The sequence below is a fragment of the Cicer arietinum genome, chromosome 5 (genome assembly GCF_000331145.2).
Source record: "Cicer arietinum cultivar CDC Frontier isolate Library 1 chromosome 5, Cicar.CDCFrontier_v2.0, whole genome shotgun sequence".
NCBI classification, from domain to species: domain Eukaryota; kingdom Viridiplantae; phylum Streptophyta; class Magnoliopsida; order Fabales; family Fabaceae; genus Cicer; species Cicer arietinum.
In genome coordinates this window covers 43,392,228-43,399,841 of record NC_021164.2, presented here as the reverse complement: position 1 = coordinate 43,399,841, position 7,614 = coordinate 43,392,228, and positions in this window count along the sequence as shown.

The following is a 7,614-nucleotide window of genomic DNA, read 5'->3' as shown; positions in this document are numbered from 1 at the left end:
GTTTCACTAACTCTATAATATCTCCTAAAATGAATACTTATTTGATCGCAAATAAAACTAACAAACAATATAACTTATATAAATTCTAATTTAATTAAATAATTCAACTAATATTTTATCAACTAAAATAAATCAAGCAAGACAAGAATACCACTCACACATACAAATATAAAACAAACATATCTAACACATCAATTTCATGATTATCAAAACTAATCAAATAAAAAAATGTCCATTTATGAAATAATGACATCATAAATAGTCCTCATGTAATTGTCACGTCAAAACAATTAAATAAAAATGAAGATTATAATTATTTAGGTAGAATAGAGTGTGATAAAATTTAATTTAATTTATTTACACATAGAATATTTATTAATTTAATAATAACAATTACTAAAAAGATACATATATAATATATATGAAAATTTTGGGGTGTTACAAGAACTCTCCTTCATAAATTTTCCCAAAGTTATTTAAATATTTTAATTCTGTTATTTTCTATTTTCTATTTTTATTTTTTTTTCTAGTTGTTATTTTTATTTTCTGTTTTTATTATTTTAATTTTTTTTGACAAATATATGGCAAAACTAATCCCTCAAATAAAGTCAAAAAATTAGAGGATAGGAAAACCAAAAGAAGATTTTAGGTACTTTTAAGTGAAACTTACTCTTGACAAGTCAGTCAAGGCCATGCGCATGCCTCCCTTTTTCCATTGGTCAAATGGATGGCACGTTTTGCATACTTCTCATCCCTCAGTAAATGTGCAGACTGCATTAAATGCAGTTCATCATGATTCCTGCATCATAATCATTGTGCCCCATCAACAGCTCTCCTTTTTTATCTCTCTCTCACGCTTTTAATTTTTTATTTATTATTCTCTCACTCCTTTTTAATTTCTTTCTCTCTCCATCATTCAATCAGTTTTTTTTCTCTCTCTCACGTTTTCAACTTCCCACTCACGTTACTATCATAACTTTCTCTCTCTCTCTCTCATTTATTACCTTCTCTCTCCGTTTTTATTTCTCTCTCTTTTTCCCTCATACGTTTTTCTCTTTCTCTCTCTCAATTAATCGTTTCTCTCTCTCAACTAACCATTTCCTTTTCTCTCTCTCTTCGCCACGAACTCCATTCCCGTCTGTTTCTTCCTCTCAACAAAAATGGCACGCATCAAAACTACTGCCAAGATAAAAATGTCATCTTTTGATCCAGAAACAGACTCACAAAATTATTCAAGCTCTGAATCCACTGGCCAAGGAATAAAACACAAGTATGTCTCTACTCCTAGGGCACCTCCTCAACCTCCTTTTCAAAAAACCAAAAAACCCTCATCTTCAAAACCCACTACCTCAACCAGATGATCTTCAAGAGTTCAGTCTGGGGTTGTCTATTCAAACAAAAAGGTTACTCAGGACTCTACTGTTCATGTGATTGATTCGGACGATTCCAAAGGAAATACCTCGGCTAAATCGATCCCTAAGTCATCTTCCAAACCTTCCACTCCAAAAAGGTCAAAAACTAAGTCAACTGAACAGAGTAAACCTACTCCAAAGAAATTTCTCTCATCCAAACCAACTCTTGTTCCTCTTTTTGACTCCACAAATTCAGAGACAAATTATACCTCAAAATGGTTAAATAAATCTGTGGTTCATGGCAAGCACATTGACCTAATTAATTTGAAAAATGGTGGCTTTAACGTTGAAGAAGTGTTTGATAAGTTAGGATGGACCTCCTTTTTTAGAGTAAATGAACCACAATACCCACGGCTGGTAAAGGCATTATATGCTACATGCAATGGTTGTAAAGGAAGCCCTGGTTTCAGTTTTGTACTTAAAGGAGTACACTTGGAACTAAACCCCACTACATTATGCAAAATCCTTGACATACAAGATGCTGGAGCTCACTGTTATGCTGAAACTTGGTATATGCAATATTTGATCACTAGAACTCCCGTTCTACAAAACATCCTGATAAATCCTCGTAAACCTCTTATAGCTTCAAACCTTCCTCCTATGTGTCGGATTTTTCACAACATTTGTGTTCACTCGATAGTGCCTCGAGCTGGGAGCTTTGAAAAGGTAACCGAACTTGATATTCTGATTATTCATCATATGTTGACTGGAACACCCCTTCATTTGGGCAATATCATATTTAGCTACATGTTGAATGCTGCCATTATGGGTCGATCAGCTCCCTATGGGATGATCTTGACCAAAGTCTTTAAGTTCTTTAAGGTACCTCTTGATGATGAAGAAATTATTCGGTGCAATAACTTATTTTCTATGAAAAATATCAAACAAATGCGCGTTGATCTGCCTGAACAAACCCCCACCTCAAGGAAAAAGAAAATTGCCTCAAAGAAACAGAAGTCTGCCTCTCTGCTATCTCATTCTCGAACCCCCTCATTTAACTTCGCTGGCTCAACACTTCCTCAATCTCCACAAGTCAGTAACAATCCATCAACTCATACTGCCGCTCCTTCAGTTAAGGATGCAGTTGAAGAAAATCCTCCACAACGTGCGGCGGATGGTGACGACTTATTCTTTGATCTGAACGTATCATATGATCACCATTCTTCAAAAAGCACTCATAGGAACATGCATGCGGAAGAATCCACATTACCATCTCAAGTAAGTCTAAACTCTTCTCCTATCTCTCCAAATATTGCTCCATCTAATTCTGATCCGGATTTACAAGAAAAATCCAAATCTCCTTTGGCTCCACATTTTGAAAATTTCTCCAAGGATAAGGCTAAAAGTTCAAAAACCAAAAGTGCACATGATGATTCACCAACCAGCATGAAATCGGCAGGAACTGAGAACAAAAAGTTTTTAAAGCTACTAAAGGCCATTAGGAAAGACCAAAAAAAATTGTTGGTTAAAGAAAGGAAAGAGAAAAGGACAGCACGTGTCCCCAAGTACCCAGAAAAATGCTACCTCGTACTTGAGCATGGAATGCATCTACCCAAGGAGCTTAATGGCATTTTCGTAATTATGAAGAAAAACCTTGGCATTTCTAAAATGGATTTTCCAACGATCATAAAAGGCTTGGCATATGAAATGAACATTACAAGACCTCTATAAATTGAAGCAAGTTGATCTTCATAAATATACAACACATTGCATTAAAAAGATCAAAGATCTTAAAGCTTTCAAGAAGCAACATCCATTATATCTTCATATTTTCTACAAATCCTACATTAGATCTTTGTTAATCTTTTGAGAAAGTATTTAGAATCAATCACTCTCTTATCACACTGTAATTTCCATGTGAGATACACTTGGAAATATTTGAAATCTGGTTCTAAGCTTAGTGAAGCTTAAGAATACACAAGTTGTAATCATCCTCTGTATGAGGTTGATCTGTTTGAACATTAATGAAATCTCACAAGGGTGTGAGGACTGGAAGTAGCCATCTTTGGGTGAACCAGTATAAAAACAGTGTCTGTCAATCTTATATTTCTCTTTCACTCTTTAGCTCAGTTCAAATCTGAAGGTTTTGAAAAACCCATCCTCAGGCTTGCCATCCTCTGCAAGAGGATAGTTTTTAAAACACTTGAAAATTATTTTTAACAGCAAAATCCCTATTCAACCTCCCTTCTAGTGATATTTAGCTACATCAATATTTAACCGTGAGATACTAAATTTTTAGTAAAAATGTAATGCAATAAGATATTACAATTATTAAAAAAATTGTGTACATACTCTCACTGATCTTACATATATAAACATGTGTGAGATTTTTATTAGAATCCACCAATATGATATAACATTCACTTAGTAGGATAGTAAATTTCTAGTGCAAAATTATCAATATAAGTGGTTATAGAATTTTATCATTATTAGATTTTCACATATTTAACCACATATTTTGCCCAAAATAATATTGCATATGTATTAAGACATGTGGTTAAATAATAATAATAATAATAATAATAATAATAATAATAATAATTAATAATAATAAAAATAATAATAATAATAATAATAATAATAATAATAATAATAATAATAATAATAATAATAATAATAATATGAACATGAAAGAAGAATCGCAAACATGCACGATCACAAGAACTTTTGTCCCGGCTAACATTTACACAATCTAAAAAAACATATTTTTATGGAGAATTAATGGCATTTTATTGTTTTCAATAACTAGAAGAAGAAGAAAAACATTTTTATAGACAATTCATGACATGTTATTCCCTTCCAATAACTTGGAACCCAAGTCACCGCAACCGACAAAGTCCAACTCAAATGACGAAGGGGATATAAAACAAAAATGTAAAAGACATTAAGAAGTGAAGTATGGAGATAAGGATAATGATAAGGAGAAAGATGACAACTCATTTTCCAAACGTAAAATCAAGGTATAACATAGCAATAAAAATGTTCATATATCATTATCAGATGAAGAGACAATCAAGACAACAATTACAACAACAACAACAAAGACAATTGCCCAAAAAATAAGGAGAACAAAAAATAATAAGATGAATGTATTTCCGTCCATCTACACACCTTAAGGAGAACAAAAAATAATAAACCAAAAAAAAATCGGGGTGTGTAATGAAATTGACCAATCCAAAAAACAAATAAAAAACTAAAAATCCAGAATACAAAATGAATGAATTTCCAACTATTTCACTTTAATCATTTATAGTTTCAGCAATAAAGTAATAAATTATGTATCTCAATTGTATATCAATTGAGTTTATCTCTTAATTTCAATTATCAAATACATTACTTCAACATTTGACATATCCATCAATCTCAAAATTAATAGATTAATTCATTTATTTAAGTCATTCGTCTAACAATGACACTTCTCTTCTATAAATTACATTGGTACAATTGTATGTATATTATTGATATAACTACTAAATTGTGGATCATTGAACAATCGAGACATAAGATTTCATATTAATTTTTTAAAAAATTCACTAAAATTAAATAATTAAAAATATACTCGTGCAACACACATATTAGCATCTAGTGTTAAACAAGATTAGACCTTATAAGTAATATCAAACCCAACATCACGATATTTTCAGCACCAATCAAACAAGAAACAGAGATTAAAAAAAAAGCTCTAACCTTCTTTCTTCATCAAGTCTATAAACATATTGAAATTTTGAACGACTCTTCTTTCGATCGGAATTTAAATTTGAGTGAAGAAAAAACATTTTAACATAACAACTAATGTCTAATTATCAACTTTAGTCCTTTAAAAAAAATACTTAAAAAGATCTATAACATCCCATCCCATTGTTCAACTTTTTTTTCTTATAAAATAATATGGTACATGTGAATGTCTTTTTCAATAAATATAAGATTATCGTGTTTCAAACATTTTTCTCTAATTCTATGACACACATTAATTGTCTAACTAAAAGTTTGCCAATCCTTCTAACAACAAAATGAATTCATAATCATCTTCTCAGATAATTTGATAAGCGGGTAAAAAATGCAAATCTGATTGGGTTAGTGAAACATGTTATTTTCAACAGAAAAACGTTGTAACTTGCCACTTACTTGGAAATATATCATAGAAAATTTTGACCAACAAAAGCAACAATATTTATTTCCTTACAAGTTCCATCCATATCACCTTCTTTCTCAAAAGTACCAATTTTATCAATTTGTTATAATTTTTCTCCATAATATTATGATCAAAATGTTCAACAATTGTTTCTGAATAACCATTCTTTAAAGATATATCTTCTACTAATAGAAACAATAAATAAAGAATATTTTATAAAACTACATTGCAAATGTTAATTATAAAAAAGTAAGAAAAATTCCTTAAAAAATATAACAAAAAACAAGAACACAACATCTACTATTTATCCAAAAACAAACATTGCTTTGAAAATCCAAAAATCACCTTTCTCATTTTTTTTTTTGTCCAAAATTGTAATTTTGTCTCCACTCATTTCAAAATTCAAATTTTCTTTTGATCGCCACTATCTCTGTTCCTTAATTTTCTCACCACTCTCTTTATTTTCCTTCTCTATCTATATGCCCTCTTCCCTCACAAAAATCACAAATTTCTTCTCTCTATCATCACCCATAAAATCAAACAAACCATTGTTCTCTTATTTTTCTTCTTTTTCAACCTTTATTATTTTTCCATTTTTTTTAACCCTCTTCCAAACCTTTTGTTCTTCAAATTAGGGTACATCTTTTTCTTTTTTCTCCTCAACACAAGTACTTACTTTTTGAACATTGTGATTTTTGTTGCTCATGGTTGTTTCATTTTCTTCCTCTTCTTCTTTGTTTGTTATTAATTTTATTTTATGATCTATTTTGTGTTGGGTGGGTTCATTCCCTAAGTGGAACCCACTAGTTTTATTAGTATTACTATTATTATTATTATTGAAATAAAAGAAAGAAAAAAATGGTATTAAGGGTTTGGTTCTGGTGGTGGTAACAGGTGTGTAGCAAACTTGCTCCGTTTGATCTACAAATTTGGTATGTTATTTCTACCACTGAGTTTGTTATTTTAATATACAGTTTGAGTAGTTTTATCTTCTCTGAGAGTTACTTTGGCATACTCACTTTAGTGGAAGGTTGTTATAAGGTTGTTATTGTTGATTGATGTTCCCTATTGTTATTAGGAAAACTCTGGTGTACCCATTAATTATTATAGTGGAAGTTTTACTAGACTAGGTCCCATGGTTTTTATTCTCTCAACTTGAAGGAAGTTTTCCACGTTAAAAATTGTGTTTGTCTCATATTTAATTTTCTGCCAATTATTTTTGCTTTGTGGAATTATATTTTCTGTTTGGTCATTTATCTGCATAGGTGGGGGAAAAATATTCCGCATTATTGAGATAGTTATCGCTAATTATCTCTGGTTTTTCCCAACAAAGTGGTATCTAGAGCTCGGTTATTTGATTTGTGCATTTAAATGGAGGAGGAAAATAAATGCCCCAATATGATTAAACTCAACTATTCTAATTATACACTTTGGAAGACTCTCATGGAAGACATGTTATACAGTAAAGATTTGTATGATCCTATTGAGAGTGACACTGCTAAACCCGCAGATAAATCTCACGTTGACTGGAAGAAGATGAATAGAAAGGCATTGGCGTTTATCAGGCAGTGGTTGGATCTTAGTGTGTATCCACATGTTGAAACTGAAATAGATGCTAACAAGATGTGGGAAAAATTAAGAGAATTGTATGAACGAAAGAATGTGCAAAATAAAGCATTCTTGATACGGAAGCTGGTGAATATGAAATACAAAGATAGGGATTCAATGGCAGAGCATATGAGTATTTTTCAGAATACAGTGAATCAGTTGATAACTGCAGAAATTAAATTAGATGATGAGTTGCAAGCGTTGTTATTGTTGAGTTCCTTGCCTGATAATTGGGAAGTCTTGTTGTGACGTTGACCAATTGAGCTCCAAGTGGAAAGTTGAAAATGTCAACAGTTAAAGAGAGCATGTTGAATGAAGAAACTCGAAAAAAGGAACGTGGTTTGATTGGTTCTTCCTCAAAGTCAGAAGCACTAGTTACAGAGTCATGGGGGAGAAGTCAATCTAGAAACTTCCATAGACGCGACAACTCTGAAAGTCGTAGCAAGTCAAGAAGCAAGTCGA